Source organism: Brachycentrus maculatus, unplaced genomic scaffold (assembly GCF_059751285.1).
Source record: "Brachycentrus maculatus isolate JH-2025_06_01 unplaced genomic scaffold, ASM5975128v1 h1tg000157l, whole genome shotgun sequence".
In the NCBI taxonomy this organism is placed as follows: domain Eukaryota; kingdom Metazoa; phylum Arthropoda; class Insecta; order Trichoptera; family Brachycentridae; genus Brachycentrus; species Brachycentrus maculatus.
In genome coordinates, this window is record NW_028280910.1 from 912,907 (window position 1) to 929,041 (window position 16,135).

General features: G+C 32.6%; 1 protein-coding gene and 1 pseudogene across 3 annotated transcripts in view; one reads left to right on the forward strand and one right to left on the reverse strand.

The window, feature by feature from the left end:
* Positions 1-16,135, forward strand: part of Sema1a (semaphorin 1a) — a 615,492-nt gene that overhangs the window by 323,086 nt on the left and 276,271 nt on the right. The window lies entirely within an intron of this gene.
* Positions 13,433-14,191, reverse strand: LOC148308565 (cilia- and flagella-associated protein 20 pseudogene; annotated as a pseudogene).

Genomic DNA, 16,135 nt, shown 5'->3' on the forward strand with positions numbered 1-16,135 from the left:
AAGTGTAGTTGTCAATCGTGGATAGAATGGTAAATGTTACACTATGTATATAAAGTGATCAAATAACCAACCTATGGCGGTCTATAAGATCGATAAACACCTAGATTACCATATTATTTTTTGTTTATTGAAACCGGTTGTCACCAATTATTACACAAAGATGATGATAAGGAGATCGCTCTTTATTCTTCTTCAACTGCATTGAGATATCAAAATGCGAAAAGCTATTCATTCAATTTCTTGTAGGTGCAATTTGGGCGCGCTAAAATCAGTATTTCATGTGTGGCAAATTGCAATTCGGAATTAGCATGTTCCTAGTGGGAGATATGGGGTGCATGGCGACAGGAGCAGGGGTAGTTTGGGGTAAGAGGTGGTGGTGGGTCGTTAAGGCTCCTCCATAATTGGTCGTTATTCCATCAAAGCCTTTCAATTACTACTCTAGCATGCCTTGCATCCTATTAACCGAGACAAGATGTAATAGTTCTCTACAATAACTTGCAGTGTCTTGCCTGTTGATTAAGTTATATCGATAATTAAATGTGAAATTCTTGTTTTTATTTTGCATAATTGCACTTCATATGCATTTTTTTCTTTAGACCCCCCTTCATTACCCCCTTCAGACCATATTTATTGTTGCAAAGGATACTGCATTTTGATTTCAAATTTTATTAAGGCAATGCGATTTTTTTAAAGTAAAATACTCTAAATGCTCGAATCTATAAGTGAAATATATTTTTATTGATTGATTCGGCAGTCACTTTGTGGTATAATATATACACATTTTTAATCAAAATTTCAAACAATTATTTTGATTTTAGTAAATTTATATAAAATTGTACTCTAAATCCCAATGATAACTATAATATTTGCCCCTGCCTTTTTGTGTATATAACATCCTTGACTTCTTGAGTCTTAACTCTCACCAGTCGAATTGAAATAAAATAAAAAAATGGACTTGTTGTATTTTATATTTCATTTATTGATTCAGCAGTCACTTTGTCTATCCATTTTTAATTTGCGAGTAAGTTTTACTTCTAAAATACCACTATTTCTTAAAATCTATTGTGACACGTATGTATTTGAAAATGATACGGAATCCATCGAAGTACGTGTCACAATAAATTTTAAGAAAAAGTGGTATTTACTTAGTAAATCTAAAATTAAAAATGTACAAAGATTTTTTTAAATTATTAATCGCATTTAATCATCTATGGCATCATTGTCAAACATTGTTTGCGAAAATTAACATGAATTTTATAATACATACATGTATGGAAAAACATAATACTCGTGTGTTAATATAGAAATATATATTTCCACACGCCTCGCAATGCACGGATGCTGGGTAATCTAATTCTCTTTGCAATTTAATTCTGTACTGACTGCAGAGGGAAAATTGAAGAAAAATATGGAAGAATTTCCGTGGAAATCTTTCTGCAGTAATAATGTTCGTATGTTGTAAGAAAACTAGGGATATCCATCTCACTAATTGAATTGTTTTATTTTTAACTTTTAACTTGAAGAAAAAAAAATTTTCCTTAGATTATTATATTACCAATATTAATAGTTAGTATGTACCTGCCAGAATTTAAAACGAAATAAGACTATCCTTATTTCATCCGTAATTCGCATATATATAAAGATTTCTTCATACTTTTTTGCATTTCGCCTTTGTTATATTTCCGTTTATTCAAAATTTCCGAACTTTTTCATATTTTGTTTAAATATTTTTTTGGTATTTACCATACCTTGTGGGGATAGACAGTATCTCATATGTTTGTTAACAATTTAAATATTATTACACTAAATTATATTACAAAATATTAGTTATATTTGTATTTATTTGTTAGTATATAACCACTGACTGAGATTTTTGCTAACCGGTTTCGAGACGTATCAACTCTTCGTCAGGACAATAACTACACCAGTATGCAAACAATACTACAAATCACCACCATAACAGACATATGTACAACTGTACAAAATATTAATCACATGCGTTTTTAGTCGACCCGAGGATCAACTAAGGATTACCGAACAACGTGCACTTAAGGCTGAGATCCAATATGCTACATTATTAATATTTTGTAAAAAAAAAAATGTCTAGCCACAAAGCAAATGCTATAATTTTTAATTAAAGTTTATATGTTTAATATTGAATTACTGATTATATGATATTTTCCAAGTAAAATTGAAACTAATAATTGATAGATTTTATCACAAAGTGACTACAAAATCACATTAAATCCAGTGAGGTCGACATTATAATCGCTACGTACAAACTATAGCATTATGTTAAGTTTATAATTGGAAATATTATGATTAACATTTTAAAAATATTTTTTAAATGTACATGTATTATATTTACGGAAAAAAATGTCGGAAGACAAAATAATCATGTGTGGTAGGTATCCCTAAATAGGCTGTAGGCACAATAATGCTCCTGTTTCGTCCTTATTAGTTCACACAGAGCATTCCTTTTCATTTATTACGTCAGTCGATAAATTATCTCGCTCCTGCTCAGGGACTCGCCAAAGGATAAGAAATAATATAATTAAAAATAATTTTAATTAATATTTCATGTTATTGCAAGCACTATCTACCCTCTTATTGCAAACAGCTTTATAAGGTTTCAAACGATTTGGCCAAAATCACTACCCTCTTTTTGGTTGGTTGGAAGATATTGCTTCTTAGAAGAAAACTTACCAATGTACATATTTTTCTTCACATGGAGTCAAAATAAAATAAAATATTCGTATATTAAAAGCGTTGTTAACTTTGTGGTATGGTAATAAAACACTCTCCTTATCACACTCTCCTTATTATTCATCGTTCACTTTGTGTAATACCACTTTAATAAACACCAATTTGTGACTACTGGTTTTGGAATAATCATTCCATCATCAGGTCATTTTTACGGTCTGATATTTGTACAAAAATAAACAAAAATTCAAAGAGAATGAAGACAAATGAATCACAATGGGAATATTTTTAAAGTGGACTTGAAGTTAATTTTAGTTGGTTATTAACAATAAATATTTATATTTTCAATTGAGGATAGTGTTATATTCCCATACCACAAAGTTAAAAATGCGTTTAAAATACAAAGTTTACTCTATAATTTATATTTGAAGCACTAACTTTGTGATTTTTCATTTTTTAATTAAAATGTAACTTTGTTTAAAAATCACTATAAATATTTTATTATAACTTAATTATAATGTATACCGGTTTCGAAGAAAACCATTTCTTTATCAAGACTGATTAATACTTGTATTAATCAGTACAATATACTATCCTTATCATTCATCGTTCACTTTGTGTAATACGATCTTAAATTGGTTTTAAACACAGTGGACTATGAATGAATAGAATGCTTTTAAAATATTCGCGTAGTATTGTATAAAATTGCGAATATGGCGCCCAAATTTTCGCGTGCCGAAATATTATTTCTTTTCGCCCACCCCTGTTTGTCAGTACTCCCATCCTTCGCTATTATTACGCCAGATAAATCTTCCTATCAATCATTGCCACCCTTATCTGCTAGGCGCCCCATCTAATTAAGCAGCGAGACAATGAGATGGACAAGATGTCGGCGACTGGAGATCGCTCCACGAGTTTATTCTCATCAACGTTATACGCTGATGTCGACAAAGGTATCAATTTCCCAAATTTTCTACGAAAACATCATTAATATTTTATCTTATTAATTCAAATTAATTTAGAACGTTCAACACCTGCCGAAAACTATTTATAGTATTTTGTTATTAATTCTGTAATCAAATTTTATATTTACAGAGAAGAATGTATAGAAGTGTATAATGGAGTTGGCAAAATAAAGATGAAAATAGACTTTAAACGTTACTAAGCGCGTATACGAGGCTGGTGAGTACAAGATCATAATTCTCTGGTATTTAGATAAGTATGTAGCAATATTTTTTTGTCATTTTTTAAGCCTTTACTCGTTTGCAAGTGATTTTAGCGCTTAGAAATAAAATGCTTTGTTATTTAAAAAAAAAATTAGAGATATAAAATGAAAAAAATAAATTACAGTCATTAAACTGAGATTTTTGAAAATATAAAATACTAAAACATGAAAAGTATAAAATAAATAGGTAAATACCAAAAAAATGGTAATAAATATTGTTCACATTTTTATTTTCAAGGTATTAAAATAAATATTGATTTACAAATTAAAAACGATTTAATATAAAAATTCATACTGATTGTTCTTTTCGTATTGTTTCAGGTAAGAAGCAGTTTTGTGAATTCTACAATCAACTTTGTCGGCATAATATTCCTACTAAAAACGTAAGTGATAAGGCATTTTTTTCTTAAATACGCATCAATACACGCCATGTTTACACTGTCATAGCAGCAAGAAAAGGCCCATTAAAGGTTAAACGATGATCGCGAGCCTATCGTTACGACTCATGCATGCATGGGAGACAAATTTACCGATAATATGAGGAAAAAAACACACATTTACAGATTCATTATTATTCATCATACTAGTTTAAATATTATAGTAAACGTCATATATTTTTTTTTTTAAAATACAAATCTGAACCATTTGTTTTTCGTAAATTACCGTATCAAAATATAAGACATACATAGTGTGAATAGAATGCTATTCTCTATGCCTACCCCTGCGAGGAAGCGACGCGATGGTTAGTTAGTTACAACATTTTGAGTGTGTCCAAATACTTGTTCACAAAATCTGGATTATCTCCAATTACAGGAGTTATTTTCATATCATTTTTTGACATATCATCAAAGATGAAGAAGAATATGGAAGTCTCGGCATTTACGGGGCTGACGACTGTCATAGGCTGGTTACACGTGTGTAAAGTGATCACTTAAACCAGCCAATGACGGCCGTCAGCCCCGTAAATGCCCAGACTTCCATATTCTTCTTCATCTTTGATGAGATGTCAAAAAATAATAGTTAGCTACATTCTCTTCAGATCTTATTCACCGATATTTCAAATCCATTTTTACTCGTCGTTGTCTATTTTTACATACCATACATAAAAAATTTCATGTTTCAATTTATATAACAACGATTTTCTTTCTTAAAATGTTTTCTCGCACCGTATTTTACAATTTGTTCCTCCGCGCGAATTGGCGTCTAACGAAAATTTATTCTTCCCGCGTATACATTATCCATTTTGTTAAACTCCATATCGCTTTTAATATCAACTAAATTCCAAATTTTATCACAGTGTTTAGCTAAAAAAGGGCCATCTTTCGGAGATATCCTCGTCCGACTACGTGGGATTGAAGTGCTCCGGCGTCGTAAATCTGCCTAAGCAGAATGAAAAAGACATTTTCCCCCCTTTATAACCTCATAAATAAAGTGCGATCGATTATCCGCAGTAGAATATATAAATAATGGTCACGGCCCCATAGCTCGCTCTCTCCTCTTCAGTTTAGGGGTTCAGAGTCGATCAGACAAGCCTTATAGGCGAACGATACAATGATATAATACTATTTATTGTATAAATCTCGAATAAAGATAGTGTTAACAGCTTGATGCTTACTTTAGTCCAACTACTAGCGAGCTATATGGTTCATTATTGTATATTATAAAACTGATTTTTATAACGATTTCGAATTAGATACTGAGCTGATATGACATTCATTACACATACAACTAACTAACTAACTAACCATCACGCCGCTTCCCCGCAGGGGTAGGCAGAGAGAATAGAGCGCCACACCACTCTGTCCTTGCAAACATTCTTCGCCTCTTCCACGTTCATGCATCTCCTCATACATACCGCCGATTGTTACGACTCTTAACCTGACCACTTTCAAGTATTTGGCATACCTGATCGTGCCATGTTTTTCTCGGTCTTCCTCTGCTTCTTTTCCCACTAACATTCGCCTAATAAGCTTGTTTTACCGTTTTTTTCCTCACTCATTCGTTCTACATGTCCAAACCATCTCAACACACCTTTCTTAATTTTATCGATAAAGCTTATCTCAGCTTTCATTCCTTCCTTATTTCACTATTCGCACATCTATCATACATCGTTTTGTCGCACATTTTTATGAGAGATCGCATTTCGACTGAATTCAGTCTACTTTCATCCTTCTTTTGCCAACTCCATGTTACACTTCCATACATAAGAGTTGGAACCAGGACTCCGTTGTGCACTGCCAGTTTAGCTTCCGCTGATAGGTATTTATTTGCTATAACTGATTTCAGTGCACCATTCACTTTGTTCCCAGCATTCACTCTCCTTTCTATGTCTTCATTATAAATTATTGGGTAATATATCCAAAATAAAACAAGGTTAATCTATATTCACGTATTAACATAAACTTAAATAAATGTTGAATTCTACCAAATAAACCTTGTTTAATTTTGGATATATTACCCAACAATTCAATATGGAATTCTAACAACTGTCTGCAGTTGCAATAAATAAACATTCATTATAGTCAATCAGATGTTAATGGGAGAAAAGATAGCTTTGAAAATATTGAACTTAAGGAATTATCGAACTTAAGAAAACATCGAACAAAAACATGGCATGATTAAGTATTTAAAATATATAAAAGTGTTTTAAGTCAGGAGTTTACACATTCAATTATTTCAATTTTTAATTCAACAAATTTGTTTACTTTTATTTTTTCACTTATTCGATTCACATGCCCAAACCATTTCAACACACCTTTCTTAATTTTATCGAAAATGCTTATCTTAGCCTTGCATTATTTCCTTATGTCACCCTTCGAACTTCTATCATACATTTTTTTTACCCTTAATTCGACTTTTCATTTGTGAGATTGCATTTCGATTGCATTCAGTCTAATTTTATCCTTCTTTTGCCAACTTCGTGCTTCGCTTCCATAGTATCACATTTGAAAAACTTTGTTATTTTATCTTCACTCGTTTGCAAGTGATTTATACCTTTATTTACACATCTATCTGTACAATTAAACACTTTGAATTTTTCAACTGAAAAACTATATATTTTATATCACTCTCCTTTTCATTCATCGTTTACTTTGTGTAATACCACTTTAAAAAAAAAAACACTTATTCGTGACTACCGATTTCGGAATAATTATTCCATTATCAGGTCATTAAAATAAAATTATTACGATTTGATATTCGTATAAAAATAAATTTTTGAAAGAGAAAAAGAAGACAAATGAATCACTATAGGAATATTCTTATGGTAATAAGTGGTATCGAAGTTAAATTTATTTGGTTATTTTTTATTTAAAAATGGTATTACACAAAGTAAACGATGAATGATAAAGATAGTGTTATATTACCATACCACAAAGTTATCAATGCTTTTAAAATACAAAATATATATATTATCATTGAATGAATTTTGATGATAACAATTTTCTCCATAAATGCATGCATCGCCGTACATAATCCGAACGTTCGATTTCCGGCAGTAAATACTGCGAGCGTTCCCATAAATTTATTCGAATCCGGAACAACTGTGAAGTTTGTCGCATTGCTTCCTGCATCTGACATTTCCTAAGCGGATGTGCACGCCATCCATGTAGACTCCGTAAACCCTAAATCTTAAAACCCTTGTAAAAATGCAGCGGGGTGCATACACCCATACACCCATATACCCGAGATGGAATATTGTGGAAATAGTTTGTTTGCTCGACGAATGGGTGATTTATAAGGGATGTTAAATTATATATCAATATTTTATTTATTATTTCGGCATTCACTTTGTGGTAAGGCATTTTGGAAAACCTCGTGTGTGTATGTGTGTGTGTGTGTTATTAAAACGGGAAGCCAGAATAGGATATTTAAAAAATGCTTACTTACAGATCGTTTATTGATATAAATTCTTACACTTTAATTACTATTGATATTAACTATTATAATTTAATCTAATTGATTATGAAACTTTGAATTAAAATATGAAGCTAAATATACGTCCGTCAGAACTCAAACGATGTAGCGAATCTCGGTCTCCGCGCTTCGGTTGGCAGCTTTTGTTGAATCCGCTCGGGAATCTCCGTGGCGAATTCGTATATTTCAGTGTTGCCAACTTGGCAGTAGCAGTAGCTACACGCCTACAACATCACGAAATTTTGAAAAACACTCGTTTTTTACCACTCGAGTTTATTTTATTATAACTAGTTTCGGAAGCTATGCTTCCATCTTCAGGTCTAAATATAAACTAAATACAATCTAAATTAATCCTTCTTTTACCGATCTTATGCTTCACTTCCATACATTAGGGTTATTCCATACATTCAATTTTTTTTTTTTTAAATACCGCAATTTGACGAAAACGTTCAACAAGAAAACAGATCAAAGAAAAAGATGAAACATTTTATGATAAAAATGTAACTTTGTTTTAAAATCACTTTAAATATTTTTTTATAACTTAATTATTATTTCTACCGGTTTCGAAGCTTACCGCTTCTTTATCAAGACTGATTAATCCTAAAACACTATCTACTGAACAAAATTCAAAATATTTTGACGGTTAGGCAACGGAGCTTGGGTAGATCTCAAGTGGCTTTATTTTTTTGTGTTGATTGTCAGTCACAGTCAAAAGGGATGATAAGTGATTGGAAACATCTTTTATGACGGACTTTTAGAAAAATCATTTACTTGTGTATTTATTAGTTGTAAATTATTATCAATTGATTTTTTAATTTCAAAGTTATCTAGTTAAAGTCCTCTTTTGTATGTGTGCAATATATTTAGACCTTTATTTATATTAAATGAGTGATTATTTTCTATTAGGTGATTGGCAAATTCAGAATAATTGTTATTATTGAAACATTATTTATTTCAAATAAAAATTATATTTTATTTCAATTTCCATATTTTATTTCAAGTATAAATTATAAGATAAAACATATTTCAGTTTTTTTTCTTTACCACAATACTACAAGTAACATGAACCCATAATAAATTAATGTTCACAGTAAATACCGCTTTATGCATAAATTAATGGAAAAATAGTTTCGAAACAAATTACTTTTCTCAAGATGATGACACTCTGATCTTAAAACATATTGCAATACAAATTTCCTTTAACATAAAAGTTCTTCAAAAGAAAAATATCAAGCAGACTCTTGTTAAAACTTTTGGCAAAGTTTCAATTCGATACAGGACTCGGTCTGTACAATACCACAGCATTTATAGAATGTTGTAAAGAAAACTTTAAATGTATGTAAATGTACTCAATATTTTTAAGTAGCTTTAAAAAAAATATACAAAACGTTTTCCGATTCTTCTTGCGAAATTGACTTAAGGGTGTAAAATATAAGTGACTGGCTAGGAGGGTAAAATACTAACAACAAAAAAACTGAAAGATCTGAGGTGCGTTCGATAAATTCTCGGTATTAGTAAGAAGGCAACTTATTTTGATTTTATTTATTATGTCTTCTTCGTCTGCCTCCGTAGTGTAATGGTCAGCACGCTCGGCTACCGTTCTGGAGGTCCCGGGTTCGATTTCCAAGGGGGGTAAAATAAATATAAGTGATTTTTTCACTGTCATATTTATTCAATATTACCCTGGACTGGTACCTGAAGCGGAGGGCTGATCACCTTTCCTTCATGTGTAAATGATCAAGATAACACTGCGTTTATATGACGTAGTGCCCTATGCACCATTGGGGTGCGGATAAGGGTTTTATTATATATATGTCTTCTTCCTGTCTGTAGTGTTGTGGTTTGGCTATTGTGCCAAAAGCTCAAGGTTCAATTCCCAAGAGTATAAAAGTAAATTTAAGTAATTTTCAAGTTATTTTTATTTTTTATTACCGGGGACTGTAATTTATGTGAATTGAATGAGTGAAGTAAGGTTAGCACAAAAAATATGAGAAAAATGTCGTTTGTAATAGAAGCTAGGGAAGACCGAAGAAAACTTGTAATGATTAAGAATTTCAAATACTAGTGGTCAGGACAGCAGTCAGAATAATCGGCGGGTATGTATGAGGAGATGTATAAATATGGTAAGCGAAAGTTGTTTGCAAAGCCAGATTGGTGTGGCGTTCTATTCTCTCTGTCTACCCCTCCGGGGAAGCGGTGTGATAATTGTTTTTTTTTAGTAAAGGTGTAACTATGCTACAAAAGGCAAATGTATCTTTTTTCTTAAATAAAATGAAACCCCTTACTTTTCCGAACGTAGATTTTTTAACCTTTGCTGAAATATTTTCATTTTAATATTGATTATTCAGTAACATCAACGTGATATTGGCATCTTAACAAAGATGAAGAAGAATACGGAAGTGTGGGCATTTACAGGGCTTCTATTTAAATTTGCTGAACGTAATACAAATCCTGCTGTCCGCCTCCGTAGTGTAATGGTCGGCACGCTCGGCTACCGTTCTGGAGGTCCCGGGTTCGATTCCTACAAGGGGTCAAATAAATATAAGTGATTTTTTCACTGTAATATTTATTAAATACTACCCTGGACTGGTACCTGAAGCGGAGGGCTGATCACCTTTCCTTCATGTGTAAGCGATCAAGATAACACTGCGTTCATATGAAGCAGTGCCCTATGCACCATTGGGGTGCAGATAAGGGTTTTATTATTATTATTAATACTAATCACGTCACCAGTTACTTTATTTATGGAATAAAATAACAACTCTTATGTGTATAGTTTTTTTCCACATTAATTTTATTTGACCAGCGACCGGATTTTATCGTAACCGACATCATTAGACAGGTAACATCACTTTATTTAAAAACGAATCTGTACAATACTTATCTGTACGATAAATACTTAATTTTCGACATGCTTAAGGTAAGAGGGAATTCTCGGTATCTGCGTGAATCTCACATAACTTGCCGGACCCATTGCATTTTAAATGTCCGCATGTCTTTTATTCGACTAACGTCTCGTTTATTCGTCCTCTGAGACTAGAAATTCCGATGTTTTCCATATTACAGTCACCCTGGAGCGGAAACTTGGCTAAGAATTCTCGTTTCTTTGCATAAAACTGCTTTATTGTTCTTAAGAGGCGTTACATTTTACTATGCACAAAGGAAACTCTCGACGTTGTTCCGGGAAGGTGTGAATAGAACTTAACATACCTACATTTATATTTCGTATCCATTCGCTTCCTGGAGCATATGAAGTCCACAAACTGCTTCCAGGCCCTCTGTCGGCTACCAGCTCCCTTGTTTTCTCCCAAGTCAGGTCCGTGTCTCAAAGTTCAGATGAATTGTCAGCAGAGGACGTCTTGGGCGGCTTTTATAGCCTTCATCACTTGATGCCTTGTAGAAGAGGCAAGTTTTATGGCGGCTCTCAGAACGCAAGCGAATCACATTGCCCAGTCAACTGAATCACTGGGGTACTTCTAGAAAATTTGGTGATGGACTTACAATCTTGTATTTATTTGTATTGGAAGTGACAGGTATATTGAAAGCTTTTAAATGTAAATTCTCAGTAATATCGGGATACAATTTTATATTGTTTCACATTTTCAATAAATTTCGCAACTTAGTTAAAAATATATATAAAATTGCCTAGCAAGAGCTGATCTGTCAGGAAGCCTAGATGCTTCTTTATCAGATCTGGGCATGCGATGGGACAGCTTTCAATATAGTCTAAATATACTGAATCGTTCTTTTTTGACGACAGTTGCGACCATGTGTTGCTTTTTGTACAAACATAGAATAACTGAAGAACGAGGACGACCGAAAAAGACTTGGCACGATCAGATCAATCAGAACCTAAAACTGGTGGTGTCAAAAATCTGCGTAATCGGAGGGCATGTATGACTAGATGTATGGATGTGAAGGAGACGATGAGTGTATGTTAGAACAGAAGAGTGTGTTGTACACGCGTGTTACATTCACCAATTCTACCCATGATTGACAACCACACTATTCAAATTCTTGGAAATTCTTATACGTATATATGATAAAATTTTGAAACATTGTACAAGAATCACTAGGATTTTTAGTGGTGACATCTATTAGTGAGACGAATAAGCTTTTTTATTATAGCAGAAATTCTTATATTTGTACGTGAGGTCCGAATCCTGAATTATAATAACATACATAAGAAACGCCAGAAAATATCATTTTCATTTCATTAATTTAGCTTATAATTTGACCAGATAATTTATTAAAAACATTTTGAGTGTGTCCAAATATTGTATTCACAAATCTGGATTATCTCCAAAAAATTATTTTCTTGGAGATAATCCTGATATGTGAACAAGTATTTGGACACACTCAAAATGTGTTTTTTTTTTAACCTTTATCAGCTCGTCGGCTGTTAGCATGTTCGTACTTTCAAACAACATGAAATAAAGTTTCATTAATTTTTAAGTCGTTTTCTCACTACACTCGTGAAGTTGTGAGCCGAATGGCGCGCACCGCTGTGAGCTGGCTCCAGTACATGCTGGAAATTTATTTGCTCTCCAAAGCGAAAAAGAAAATATCTCTTATTTGCATTTCCGCTGCTTTGTCTTCCGCCTTGTTTCTCTTTCTGCTTGTTGCATACATTCACAGCAGATTTTAATTAGTTTTTTTTTCTTCTCTTGACAGCATTTTCAATCTGCCTGGAAACTTTGAACATGTTTCACGTGTAAAAATTCTGTAGAAGAAAAAGGATATTTTTCTTTAACCATTTCCCACGTGTCAGAAAATTGTCTCCGGAAAATTTGTACATAGGTGCCAGACTAAAAAAATAAGAACCTGTGCTTTACCAATTAATTTGGTATAATAAAGTGAGCATAATTTTTTGTACAACTTGTTCACAAATCTGGATTATCTCCAATTAGGAGTTATTTTCCATATTTTTAAATAAAAAAAAAATTAGCGTTTCTCGAGTATGTGCATATAATCCAGGCTTGTATAATTTTGCTTCATTAAAAGCTTGCCTCGTCCCAGCACACGTCTCTCGTGAAGTCTATCGAGTTCAAGAACTATGTATCGAGATAATTCAATATATCTAGAAGTATTCTTTGATTTGGCGTTTAATTTGTAGAACTCCATTTTAATTTATGTATTAATTATAAATCAAACACAGATTTTTTGAGTCTACTAAGTTGTATTTTATTAACAAAAACACAAAAATTATATTGTGACATTCGTTTGATAATGCCCTAACAAGGCGAAACAATTGTCACAATATACTTTTTATGTGTTTTTGTTAATAAAATACAACTAAGTAGACTCAAAAAATCTTTGTTTGATTTATAATTAATACATAAATATCTAGAAGTTCCAAGAATTTGAATAGTGTGGTCAATCATGGGTATAATTGGTGAATGTTACACGTGTGTAAAGTGATCTCGTAAACCAGTCTATGATGGTCGTAAGTCCTGTAAATTTCCAGACTTCCATATTCTTCTTCATCTATGTTGAGATGTCAAAAAATAAGTTCATGTCCTGACAAAAAGCTCTTCAATGAAAAATTAAAAAAATATAAACAGACACATATAATTATACAAAAAAAAATGTTTTACAATAAATTTGTATTTAATTACGCGGCAACTTCTTCCGGTGGGGGGGTGTGCGGAGGTGCTGGGGGAGGGGGTTGTTCCACTTTCTGTGCAGGTAGCTCTTTACCCGACTTCTTCTTACCCTTAACTGGAAGATACAGCTTAAAGTCCTGCGGAAGCTCTTCTTCCGTATAAAGCTTGTTCGAAAAGTACACTCTCCTCAGTCTAACGTTGGCGTGTACTTGGACTCTGCATGTCTCCATGTACTGGGTCCCGTAAGCTCTCCTTGTGAAATCTGCCAAGTTGAATTGTATCTGGTTCCAGCCGTCTGATAAAGAGATGGGCATCGTTGTATAGAACGTTTTAACTTTAGTCGAAGACTGGAAATTTGAAGCCCTGAACCGCCTTCTCATGTTGCTGTCATCTAAGATAGTTATCTCAAACGTGAAGTATTTTTTCAAATTCTTCGCTATGATCACCAGAAATGGCAGCTTTATGGCCAGCGTGTCTTTAGGATTTTTCGGACAAGTTATATAAGTGGTCGCCACGTTAACTCCCATCATTTCCAGTACAAGGGAGTTGACCTGCTTGTCTGTAATTCGCTTTATGTGTCCGTTCTTCACACGCATGTCCCATATCGCTAGAGGGGCGCATCCCGAGCTGGAAAATATCGACGTGATCCCACTCTGGTATTTGTTTTTAAACATTTTATAAAGCACATAAATATTTTTAATTCCGATAAATGTCAAAAATGAATTGCGACCTCTTTTGTTATGGCTGTCGCTTATTCGATGCACGCGTTTGAATAAAGTATTATTTTATGGTGCTGTCAAAAAGTAGTTATTTATGAGTAGTGGATTTTTGGCCAATAAATAGGTACTTATTAACGATATTTTGATGGTATAAATCGTTTAATATTTTTTTTATCACAATTTATCATAATTACTATTTACATATTTAAAAAAAAAAACGTTATTTTTCCTTAATATGTTGAGTGTGTCCAAATACTTTTTCACATATCAGGGTTTCTACACTTAGATGTTATTTTTTTTTGTCATCTCATTCTTAGATGAACAAGAATGTGGAAGTGTGGGCATATGGCATTGTAAATATATCTACGATTTTATATATATTTTTTTAAAACACGTTTTTATTCTCTACGCTACAATAGTTTTAATTCTGGTTTAGAAAATATTCCTACTATTTTATATGTATTTTTTAAAACACAGTTTTATCCTCCACGTCACAAAAGTTTTCATTCTGGTTAAGAAAATATTCCTACTTTTTTAAATATTTTTTTTAAATACATTTTTACTCTCAACACAACAAAAGTTTTCATTCTGGTTTAGAAAATATTCCTACTTTTTTCATATAATTTTTTTTAAATACATTTTTACTCTCCACACAACAAAAGCTTTCATTCTGGTTTAGAAAATATTCCTACTTTTTTTATATAATTTTTTTTTAAATACATTTTTACTCTCCACACAACAAAAGTTTTCATTCTGGTGTAGAAAATATTCCTCCTTTTTTATATAATTTTTTAAAAATACATTTTTACTCTCCACACAACAAATGTTTTCATTCTGTTTTAGAAAATATTCCTTCTTTTTATATAAATGCTTTAAAATACATTTTTACTCTCCACACAACGATAGTTTTCATTCTGGTTTAGAAAATATTCCTACTTTTTATATAAATGCTTTAAAATACATTTTCACTCTCCACACAACGATAGTTTTCATTCTGGTTTAGAAAATATTCCTACTTTTTATATAAATGCTTTAAAATACATTTTCACTCTCCACACAACGATAGTTTTCATTCTGGTTTAGAAAATATTCCTACTTCTTTGTTTATATTTTTTTTAAATACGTTTTTATTCTCCACGCCGCTATTAATTACAATTTCCTCTGGAATTGTTGGAAACGGAGTCAAAAATAATGATTGTACGATAATGAGGGCACTCAGCTCACCCTCATTTTGTGTTATTAAAACAAACAAAATCAACGGTTTCGGAATGACAACGGGGATGCGAACAAGGCCAGGGGAGGGGGGAGGGGAAGGGAAGGGAGGAGGGCGCAAAGCTTTTCGCTTCATTAATTATTCGACTTTCTGTTCGGGAAATTCGAAAATGAAATTTTTGTTCCTAAACCGCAAAGCCTTCTATTTTAGCTGTAAACTGTTTCATATTGTTTTTATGTACACTGTTTTTGGAAAAATAATACAAACATTTTGAGTGATTTTTCATAACAGATTTTTCTAACTAACCGTAACGCCGCTTCCCAGCAGGGGTTGGCAGAGAGGATGGAATGTCACACTCTTCTGTTCTGATATACACTCCTCGCTTCTTTCACATCCATATACGTACATTTAGCCCTCCTATTACGCCGACTTTTGACACCACCAGATATTAGGTTCGGATTGATCTGATCGTGCCAAATCTTTTTCAGTCGTCCTCTTTCTGTTCTCCCGCTTGCATACACCACATATAATTTCTTAGTATTTCTCTCGCTATCCATTCGCTCCACATGTCCATACCACCTTAAAAAACTATTCTTAATATTTTTAACCATCCCTAGTTCACCCTTACATTTTGTAAGCCCAATGGTGCGTAAGGCGATGTGACATATTAACGCTGTGTTATCTTGATCGTTAACACCAGAAGGTGATCATCCCTCCGCTTCAGGTACCAGTTCAGGGTAATATTGAGTAAATA